The sequence below is a fragment of the Schistocerca cancellata genome, chromosome 8, assembly GCF_023864275.1.
Source record: "Schistocerca cancellata isolate TAMUIC-IGC-003103 chromosome 8, iqSchCanc2.1, whole genome shotgun sequence".
Classification (NCBI taxonomy): domain Eukaryota; kingdom Metazoa; phylum Arthropoda; class Insecta; order Orthoptera; family Acrididae; genus Schistocerca; species Schistocerca cancellata.
The window spans coordinates 511584351-511595156 of record NC_064633.1 but is presented as its reverse complement, the minus strand read 5'-3'; the positions used below and the strand labels follow the sequence as shown (position 1 = coordinate 511595156).

Here is a 10806-nt window from a genome sequence, read left to right as displayed (position 1 = left end):
TCATTGTTATCGCTGATGTGTGGGATGGTTCATTATGCTGGTGAAAGAGCACTTTTTTGCCTGTCATCCTTGGCCTTGTTTTCAGCCAGTGCAAGTTTCAAACGATGCAACAATGAAGGATAAGAACATCCAGTTTTCCCTCTTGGCCTTTTCAGTGCTCTTTCATCAACATTTGACCATTGTTTTCACTGTCAATTTGAATCTGGTGGACAATAACGGATTCAGGTTTCATCAACAGCCGCAAATCGGTGCGATTAAATATCGCCGGACATTGTGCTGAAATTTTCTACCCGATGCACTTTTGGTCGACTGAGACCTTACACACAGCTTCTTCGTAGCCAATTCTCTGTGCAGGATATCATGCACTCGCTCAGTTGAGATGCTTCCAGTCTCAGCAATCTCAAAAATTTTTATACGGCGATCTTGCGTTACGATATTATGGTTTTCGTCAATGGTTCCTACAGTGGTGATCTCAATTGGACGGCCGAGCTTGCTTCGTTTGCGGTGCTTGTCCGGCCACGTTTAAATTCATTAACCCAGAATTAAATGGTCTTCAATGAAGGCCGTACCGGAGCCATAATGGCATCATCAAATGCTAAACACGAAGTCAGCGCTAGCCTCGTCAAAGCAAGCACTCCGCCTTCAGACCACAAGTGGCCCATCGAGACCATCCGACCGCCGTGTCATCCTCAGATGAGGATGCGGATAGGAGGGGCGTGTGGTCAGCACACCACTCTCCCGGTCGTTATGATGGTTTTCTTTGACCGGAGCCGCTACTATTCGGTCGAATAGCTCCTCAGTGGGCATCACGAGGCTGAGTTCACCCCGAAAAATGGCAACAGCTCATGGCGCCCAGTATGGTCACCCATGCAAGTGCCAGCCACGCCCGACAGCGCTTAACTGCGGTGATCTGACGGGAACCGGTGTATCCATTGCGGCAAGGCCGTTGCCACCAGCGCCATCACATATATGTAAATAATAGTATATACAAGTGTCATCTTGCCAGCAGCACTGCTTTTCCAGTATATTAAGGCATGTTTTTACAAAACGGATCTGAAGATGGTCATTGTAGACCGAAACCGGTAGTCTGATGACAAAAAATTTGTGACCAAAGAAATGAAGTAAAGGAAATTTATTCTATATTCGGGTCACTGTTCAACTCGCGACCATATCGCAGCTTGTGTTCACGGTATATTGTTGAAATTTTATATATAATCTTTGTTAAACTATCAAGTTTACCAACCACAAAGCAGCAACAAGAATATCCATTCCTTCATTGAAATTTACCAGAGTCATGAAATCCTCCTCGTTTTCGCCTCCCCCCCCCCCCCACCACTCACCCTCGCACCCCACCCCATAGCTCACTCCATTACCAAATTAACATTTCATTTGTGTATCAGCACATGTCCTATCAACTGAACCCTTATCCTCTTTTAATCAGCAGACGTCGAACACATCGTTAGCCTGTGTCTGAAATCTGCCTTACTGTTCGGGATTTCAGCAAGTTCGCTACCTTTCCTCGCAGGTGCACCGAATCTGGTTAGCATTTGCGACCTGGAGAAAGCCCGCAGAGTACGTAACAGAGGCAGCAATTGCGACTTCCGACGCTGCGCAGATTGCTGCAGGCGTGGTCTGGGAGCCGTCGGAGAGGGACCGAGCGGTGCCGAAGGCTGCGGCTCAAGCCGAGCCGATGCTTCGATAATTGCGGAGGCGCAAGAATGTGCGGGGGCCAAATTGCACGGACGGCGGCCATATTTCTCCCGCTGTCAGCGCAAACAAGCAGTTAAGCGGCCGCGACCCTGCGCAGGTAACGTTACGCCAGAAAATTTAGAAAGCGCGCCTTTTCCACCCGGATAGCCGGCCGTCGCCGGCGAGCGCCGCGCTCCTTTAGACCTCGGGAGCATTATCGAAAGTCTGAATTGCCGTGATGAGACGCGTCGCCCGTTATTTGCGTTGATTTATTTGCGGCCGGCTGGCATCCGTAAGTGCGTATGAATATATTCATACCGAGCTCAGATCAGTTGTTGTTTCGAAGAGCTTCTAATTCAGCAGACGCGGTAGTTCAATAATAATTAAACTAGAAGGCGTTTAAGGGCTATTAACTCCGACCTACGCAAAGAGAAATTCTTGTTGGAGTTTCTTGTACTTATCAAAAAGACGTACCAGATTTTGTCAAACGGGGGGCGGGGACAAGCCTGATTTGTAAAAGAGGACCTTAAAATGGCTCGCGTTTGTCATTTATTCTGAAAACACGTTTATTTATTTTTTAATTTTGTATATATAATTTGCTTTCGGGAGTCTTGTATACAAATAGCATTTGGTCTACAAAATTATCTTAAAAAAGTATAACATAAATTCTCAACAATATACACTCCTGGAAATTGAAATATGAACACCGTGAATTCATTGTCCCAGGAAGGGCAAACTTTATTGACACATTCCAGGGGTCAGATACATCACATGATCACACTGACAGAACCACAGGCACATAGACACAGGCAACAGAGCATGCACAATGTCGGCACTAGTACAATGTATATCCACCTTTCGCAGCAATGCAGGCTGCTATTCTCCCATGGAGACGATCGTAGAGATGCTGGATGTAGTCCTGTGGAACGGCTTGCCATGCCATTTCCACCTGGCGCCTCAGTTGGACCAGCGTTCGTGCTGGACGTGCAGACCGCGTGAGACGACGCTTCATCCAGTCCCAAACATGCTCAATGGGGGACAGATCCGGAGATCTTGCTGGCCAGGGTAGTTGACTTACACCTTCTAGAGCACGTTGGGTGGCACGGGATACATGCAGACGTGCATTGTCCTGTTGGAACAGCAAGTTCCCTTCCCGGTCTAGGAATGGTAGAACGATGGGTTCGATGACGGTTTGGATGTACCGTGCACTATTCAGTGTCCCCTCGACTATCACCAGTGGTGTACGGCCAGTGTAGGAGATCGCTTCCCACACCATGATGCCGGGTGTTGGCTCTGTGTACCTCGGTCGTATGCAGTCCTGATTGTGGCGCTCACCTGCACGGCGCCAAACACGCATACGACCATCATTGGCACCAAGGCAGAAGCGACTCTCATCGCTGAAGACGACACGTCTCCATTCGTCCCTCCATTCACGCCTGTCGCGACACCACTGGAGGCTGGCTGCACGATGTTGGGGCGTGAGCGGAAGACGGCCTAACGGTGTGCGGGACCGTAGCCCAGCTTCATGGAGACGGTTGCGAATGGTCCTCGCCGATACCCCAGGAGCAACAGTGTCCCTAATTTGCTGGGAAGTGGCGGTGCGGTCCCCTACGGCATTGCGTAGGATCCTACGGTCTTGGCGTGCATCCGTGCGTCGCTGTGGTCCGGTCCCAGGTCGACGGGCACGTGCACCTTCCGCCGACCACTGGCGACAACATCGATGTACTGTGGAGACCTCACGCCCCACGTGTTGAGCAATTCGGCGGTACGTCCACCCGGACTCCCGCATGCCCACTATACGCCCTCGCTCAAAGTCCGTCAACTGCACATACGGTTCACGTCCACGCTGTCGCGGCTTGCTACCAGTGTTAAAGACTGCGATGGAGCTCCGTATGCCACGGCAAACTGGCTGACACTGACGGCGGCGGTGCACAAATGCTGCGCAGCTAGCGCCATTCGACGGCCAACACCGCGGTTCCTGGTGTGTCCGCTGTGCCGTGAGTGTGATCATTGCTTGTACAGCCCTCTCGCAGTGTCCGGAGCAAGTATGGTGGGTCTGACACACCGGTGTCAATGTGTTCTTTTTTCCATTTCCAGGAGTATATATATATATATATGTGTGTGTGTGTGTGTGCAGAGCCCAGTAGGCTTGAACGATTTCGAGCAACCCGCTGAAAAAATCTTTTAGGAGCGAACGAATTACAGTGTGTGCTGTCATCAGAAACACTTCCGCTCTCACAACCCCTTCCCATCAGTCCGTTTCGGAACTGGTTTTCACAACTGAGCAATGTTCGGGTCAGCAGATTGTGTGACATTTTGGCATTTGGGCTACAAATGACAGAATTTTGAGCATACCACAACAGCTACAGCACAAAAGCGATAAATGGCAGCAGTTGTATTTAATTCACCTGCAAGTACGAACGGCACCGACTAACAAAACAACAACCGAGCTGAAGTAAGGCCAAGAATGTACAGTATTACAGCAAATTCATCGATAACCTTGTTGATTATCGATAGTGATATCGCTTTTTCGTAATCTGATCTTTCAATTTCACTGCACGGCAGGTAGGTCGAGTGATGTTTCATTTAGACGATAGAGCGATCCAGACCCCTTCATCCTCCCCCACCCCTTTGGCCCCTTGTTATCAAATGTAACTGCAGCAAACAGAGCGAAATACACTCACTGCACACATTTCCTGTGAAGATGCAGTTGCGAGCTAAGATCAGCACTTCATTTTTAAAACACGGTAATTGTCCTTAGGTGCACTAACTGTAACCGGTAAAAATCTTGTAAAATTACAGGAGGTGGACAAAAATATTGGAACAGAGGAAGAAATGCATTCTTGAACATATATGCCGATGCTAAACAAGCCTGCCGTTTGTGCCGTTATATTGGATCACGAACGGTATCTGTGTAACATCCTCAGTACATTGCAGATGTCAGTCACAACAGTGTTCTGTGTTGTAGTGAGAGCATTATGTCGGAGTTGAGTGAGTTCGAACATGTGCAAATTGTTAGCTCTTATGTAGTGGATGTTTTCGTAACCAAGATAGCCGAAGTGTTTTGTATTTCAATAGGTACCTGATCAAAGATTTATACTTACGTACAGGGCAAGCGGAGAAACATCATGCACTAAGTCGCAGCGGCGTACTGAATGATCGTGACGTACTATCAATGAAGACGGGCGCGACAGCTGCAAACTTCACTGCGAAAATGAATGTCCCATTTGACGAACTCTGTCAGCGCCAAAACAGTACGAAAGGAGCTCCACAAGAGGGGAACTGCAGGGCGTGTGGTATTCAAAAACCAGTCATGAGTGATATAAAGTCCTGTAACAGTCAAACGTGACCATGGAGCAATGGAAGATAGTCATTTCGTAGGTTGTTTCTTATTTCACGCTGTTTCCAACTTCTGGCCGAGTTAGATTCCAAGAATGAAATATGGCGGTGGTTCGGTGATGATTTGGGCAACCATATTGTGTTAGTCACTGATGATGATTAGTTTAGTGGACATGAGGATGAATTTCACGTCTCTCCTGGCATCCGCACAATGGAGAGAAGAGCGCTTGGTCACTATCGATCTCCATACCGTTATCTGAACTGGTCACTATTTTGCAGGAAGAAGTGCATAGGATTCCCTTGAAAACAATGCAGAAGGTGTATTTATCCATTTCGAGACTAATCTGCCGACGGTTTTCCTACACCGTACTGGCCATGCTGACCTGTTGTGTTTGTGGTGTTCTCATAATTTTGACCACCCCTGTATTTTTAAAGAATTAGTGATCCTTATTTCACCGAGTGGCTGCATCTAGCAATTCGTTATACACATTAATAAAAACATTAAAACCTGCTACGTTGACAGCTCTGTTCCTGATCACGGACCATCACCCCTAAACTGCACATGACGAGCGGTCGTCGACTTCAGTTTGTATTCACATAAACAAATGCATATTCTTATACAAAATAGACTTTCAGTTTTTTTCCCTTTGACTATTCACTTAAAATACACTCCTGGAAATGGAAAAAAGAACACATTGACACCGGTGTGTCAGACCCACCATACTTGCTCCGGACACTGCGAGAGGGCTGTACAAGCAATGATCACACGCACGGCACAGCGGACACACCAGGAACCGCGGTGTTGGCCGTCGAATGGCGCTAGCTGCGCAGCATTTGTGCACCGCCGCCGTCAGTGTCAGCCAGTTTGCCGTGGCATACGGAGCTCCATCGCAGTCTTTAACACTGGTAGCATGCCGCGACAGCGTGGACGTGAACCGTATGTGCAGTTGACGGACTTTGAGCGAGGGCGTATAGTGAGCATGCGGGAGGCCGGGTGGACGTACCGCCGAATTGCTCAACACGTGGGGCGTGAGGTCTCCACAGTACATCGATGTTGTCGCCAGTGGTCGGCGGAAGGTGCACGTGCCCGTCGACCTGGGACCGGACCGCAGCGACGCACGGATGCACGCCAAGACCGTAGGATCCTACGCAGTGCCGTAGGGGACCGCACCGCCACTTCCCAGCAAATTAGGGACATTGTTGCTCCTGGGGTATCGGCGAGGACCATTCGCAACCGTCTCCATGAAGCTGGGCTACGGTCCCGCACACCGTTAGGCCGTCTTCCGCTCACGCCCCAACATCGTGCAGCCAGCCTCCAGTGGTGTCGCGACAGGCGTGAATGGAGGGACGAATGGAGACGTGTCGTCTTCTGCGATGAGAGTCGCTTCTGCCTTGGTGCCAATGATGGTCGTATGCGTGTTTGGCGCCGTGCAGGTGAGCGCCACAATCAGGACTGCATACGACCGAGGCACACAGGGCCGACACCCGGCATCATGGTGTGGGGAGCGATCTCCTACACTGGCCGTACACCACTGGTGATGGTCGAGGGGACACTGAATAGTGCACGGTACATCCAAACCGTCATCGAACCCATCGTTCTACCATTCATAGACCGGCAAGGGAACTTGCTGTTCCAACAGGACAATGCACGTCCGCATGTATCCCGTGCCACCCAACGTGCTCTAGAAGGTGTAAGTCAACTACCCTGGCCAGCAAGATCTCCGGATCTGTCCCCCATTGAGCATGTTTGGGACTGGATGAAGCGTCGTCTCACGCGGTCTGCACGTCCAGCACGAACGCTGGTCCAACTGAGGCGCCAGGTGGAAATGGCATGGCAAGCCGTTCCACAGGACTACATCCAGCATCTCTACGATCGTCTCCATGGGAGAATAGCAGCCTGCATTGCTGCGAAAGGTGGATATACACTGTACTAGTGCCGACATTGTGCATGCTCTGTTGCCTGTGTCTATGTGCCTGTGGTTCTGTCAGTGTGATCATGTGATGTATCTGACCCCAGGAATGTGTCAATAAAATTTCCCCTTCCTGGGACAATGAATTCACGGTGTTCTTATTTCAATTTCCAGGAGTGTAGTTCCCACCCTACAGTTCCGACCAACGTTTTTGCCACGATTCCCTTGGTAGTACGGATAATGCCGTGGTTGATAACCCGTCCGAAATATCCCTATCTCGGACTTCCTCTGCCTCATTACCAGCTCTCCTTTTATTTGACTGAAAAGTACCTCACTTTGTGGGCATCATTACTGGCTTACTCTATCTAGAGAATGAAAAGGATAAATAAAACATATGGATAATACTGAGGTAAAAAATTGAAAGATAACCCCAAAAACAGTACTTTCGACGAGGTAATAGAAATATTCGCGATCAATAAGCATATATAATTAAACAAACTTAATTGGAAATTAAATCTACCTTTCTTATCTCCTTCCTAAATTCAGCATTTCCGTTTCGTTATCAGTATGTGCTGGCGGTAAATAGGAAGACACGAGGGAATAATTGTTTTGCCGCACTATATTATATACGGCAACCGAAACTACGAGCTCGAGCGCGAGTGTATGTGTGTGTGTGTGTGTGTGTGAATGTGTGTGTGTAGAAGGTTGTGATTCAATCCAAATGAATTGTCTAATATAAGCGTTGACATTAACATTATTATTAGTGTTATTACTTAATTCTGAATTTATCTTCTATTAGGATAGAGGAATGTGCGTTGGAACACTTTTCAAGCTTTCATCAGTCCTGTAATGTAAGTGTAATATATTTTTTTATTCCAATTTCAACTGGAAGAATCGATTTTATGTCTGCTGCAGTCTTTTCCTGAAACTACGGAAATGACTGGGAAAAAGTAAGGTTTTTCCAAATGAGAAAAAATTTTTCCAACGTTCGATATGGTCATGCACCTAGGAAGAAACATTCTATTCTAATTCAGAAGTGTTGTACTCGAGAAAATCTAGTTAATACTGTATTTAATAGTGTATGTGTTACATTATTACTCTACTATGCACCAGTAATCGGTAAGTGAAATCAGATTAAAAAGTATTAGCGAAAACGAGTTACAAGTGGGAAACAGTTTGAAACAGAAGCTATCGGCAACGAACACGCATTTCCTGTTTCAGTATAGGTAAACTGTCAAGACATTAAGGAAATTTAGTCCATCTGCGAATATCACGTGCTCCATGGTGGAAGACCTTCCGTTTCGAGGTAGACTATGTGATAGTGCACGACTGACGGCGCATTGCGGAACTAGTTTTAAAAAATATACAGAATTTTACTTACCAATAATCTCTGTATATGCAGAATTAACAATATCCTACAAATAGTTTTAATATGTTATACTGCAGTTTAATACGTAGAAGTCGTAATATTTAAAAATGCTACACAAGACAGAACTTTATGTCTCACAACTATGAAAACAGTGGAAAATGTCCGAAATGTCAGAAGCTGCTTATGTCAGTTTTTAGTGTGCTGTCCTTCATGTTATTCTATAATCGGTAATTAGATTGGAACACTCACCAGGAAATTTAATGTGTTGCTGAGTACACTATCCTCTAGGTACAACACTCTTTCCGACATCTATAGTTAGCTACCTGGAATCAAAAGTAAGCCATACAACTGCTACTTCAGTCATTTAAATGAGAAAATAAAAGAAACGAAAATGAATTTATCCGCATCCATACATGCTGCTCTTACTATGCCATCTATTTTAGAAACTTCTCCATTGACCATTATCAATCACAAAGTATATACCATTTTAAATTTTTACATGCTACGTACTTTTTATTATCTTAAGTTTATATAGAACGATGGATTAAAACTGAAGAATTATACACACAGTGTTAGTCCTTGAAGCTCTTGAACAAAATGTTTAACTTATCTTCTTATTATATTTCCACATCCCGCTATTACATTTTCTTCGTAGTAAATAGTTTCGACTAACTGTCATCTACTACCAGATCCTGGATATACATGCAAGAAAGAACACATAATTTATTTTACTGAGATAAAAGAGGAAATAAGTACTGCAATATGACCCCATTAAAACCACTTGTATTAAATTTTTTTTATAAATTGTTGGTCAATACCAGATATTAATATCTTTTAAAAGTAATCTTTGATTACTTACATCTGAACGAATATGTGGCACTACAAGCGTAAGTAGGATAAACAAAGAACGTGTGTTACAACCATATTCACATTTACTTTCAGTCATAGTGTAATTTGCATATAGCATGACATCAACAAGTTTCTGAGTTAGCAATCTACTCTCTTACTATTTATAGATCAGAAAGGGTGTCTCGAACTGTCAATATATGTGATAAGTAGCATTACAATCAAAACATTATGTACTTTTATTCTACATTGTACTACAATTTACGTGTACATTCCCCCTAGGAAAACTGTATATTGCAAAATCTAACAAACCAATCAAACACTATACAGCCTTTATATTGTGGATTAAACTTTAGTGACTTTTGTTATTCATATCAAAAACTATTACGTTAAAAGACACAGCATCTAGAAAATTGTCAGTGCTTCAGTACATACGTTCAAATGCAGTTATCAACTAAATAATCAACAAATTACATATTGAACTATACAATCATTATTACAGAAATGAAGCATTAGTGTGATGTAAATGTGCGGTACAAAATTTAAACCTTCAAATATAAGTAACCGAATGGTTTATTAGCAATCATGCCACCTAAAAAACTTGTCACTGACTTGCTAAAACGCTCTATGTGTCATGCATATTATGTAAATGCGTTGAGTGGTGAGTCATAGCCGCTAGCACATCACACGTGTTGGGCACTATGCGTAAGTATATCTGTTGTATCCTTGTGATATATTAATTAATCTGCTTCTAGTGCTACGAAATGTATCTCACGGGTAACGTCACTTTCTCGTTAAGACTTAGCGCTGGTACACTCTCCGTCATAAAATGTTGGTGTTTATGGCAGAAACAATGCTCATTTCAGGCTCACTCCAGTTCATCAGACTGTTAGGAGTGAACGAGACTGCGATCGTGTCCCACTCGTTATGTGTACTATCGTCTCTCAATATCTCAACAGCAAGTAAAGCCAACAAATACATCTAATGAGCATAATACAGTAGGCGCTTTTGCTACAGCGGTATGAACTTAGTTGTACATTCTGTGGGTACCTGCACAATGAGTCCAAGAAAACGAGTTCGTTGACCTCCTTGCGAAGTAAGCTCTGCACGTTGTGCACTTGCTTAACAGCGATATAACTGTTCCTTAAAATAATCTAGTCTTTATAACTGTCAAAGGAAATTTTGGAAATAAGATATAATAAATACTTTGATTTTTTCATCGGACTTGGCATACAGTGTTGCTAAACATTTTTAAGCATTTATTATCATCATTGGCTTATGAAACTATGATGATATAGATCATATTATGGCTAACCTAATGAACTGTAGCATTATTAGCTGACTACAAGCTTAAAGCGCGTTTCAGTATGTCATTCATCTTTATACATTGCCTTTTTTTGTGGTTTCCACTAAATTTGTACAGTTTGCTTGTATTATTGGTATGTATTCACGTTTGCATGGTTTAGATGTTTTCATTGATGGAACTACAATAATCTAATTGCATAATTAACACTAAGTAACGAGGAAATAAGTAACTGAAAGCTTAGTTCATGCAATGGTCAGTTGAATTTATGTGGATTATTACATCTTTTATTTGTTGATAGGCAGTCTATGTGGATAGACATATAACTATGGAATGTCTAGAGCCTCTAA

General features: G+C 44.4%; 1 pseudogene; it reads right to left on the bottom strand.

The window, feature by feature from the left end:
- Nucleotides 1–833: 833 nt before the first annotated feature.
- On the bottom strand, nucleotides 834–951 carry LOC126095947 (5S ribosomal RNA; annotated as a pseudogene).
- Between the last annotated feature and the right edge of the window lie 9855 nt (nucleotides 952–10806).